Source organism: Priapulus caudatus, unplaced genomic scaffold, assembly GCF_000485595.1.
Source record: "Priapulus caudatus unplaced genomic scaffold, Priapulus_caudatus-5.0.1 Scaffold2335, whole genome shotgun sequence".
Taxonomy (NCBI): Eukaryota; Metazoa; Priapulida; class Priapulimorpha; order Priapulimorphida; family Priapulidae; genus Priapulus; species Priapulus caudatus.
Genome location: NW_014579396.1, coordinates 6936 through 7939, shown reverse-complemented (window position 1 = coordinate 7939; position 1004 = coordinate 6936).

Here is a 1004-nt window from a genome sequence, read left to right as displayed (position 1 = left end):
GTACGGGATGCGGCAGTAGGGGATGCGGTAGTATGGGATGCGGCAGTAGGGGATGCGGTAGTAGGGGATGCGGCAGTAGGGGATGCGGTAGTAGGGGATGCGGTAGTAGGGGATGCGGTAGTAAGGGATGCGGTAGTAGGGGATGCGGTAGTACGGGATGCGGTAGTAGGGGATGCGGTAGTACGGGATGCGGTAGTAGGAGATGCGGTAGTAGGGGAAACGAGGATGATACAGGAGACCTCAGCATCCACTGTCGCACAGATGCGACGATGACGAATCGGACGGCCTGTACATGGAGTTATCACGGTGACCAACCTTCCGTTCGACGTGACACGCGCAAAATCTACCACAGGAAGCATTGATCGATTGCAGCAACTAAATGTTGCGGACCTTCGACAACTATTCATTAAAACACAGGGGGGGAGGGTGACTGAATGATTACTCAACTTATGACCACAACTCATTCACTCGAGGCAAAATGAGAGGGTTTTTAAATACAAATATCAACGGGTAGCTATCTCCTTTATTCCCCCCCCCTTAATCATCCATTTTAAAAACCCATATTTAAAAATATATATAAAAATCTATATTTAAAAATCCATCATTGTTGCGGTTATAGTCGCGGTTGACATCTCTTTTTTTTCTTGAAGCTTGAAGAACCAGTAACGAGTAGCCCACCTCTCCCTCTCTCTGGCATATCGCGAATTGTGGCTTGTTCGTGCGCGCGTAAATTTCCTGATTTTCATCTTAATCATTCATTGAAATCAGAATCTCGAGCAATTCTCGGCGAGAAAATATCACCGTGTCTGCCACTCTGCCGTGGATGTAGTAATACAGATGTCTTCATAATATATCGCTTCCGCGCTCGTCCATTAGTGGTGCTTTGAACGCTCGCTCTCCATGTCACCCGCAATATACGCTCACTCTCTCTCTCTCTCTCTCCCTCTCCCTCTCCCTCTCTCTCTCTCTGTCTCTGTCTCGGTCTCTCTCTCTCTCTCTCTCTC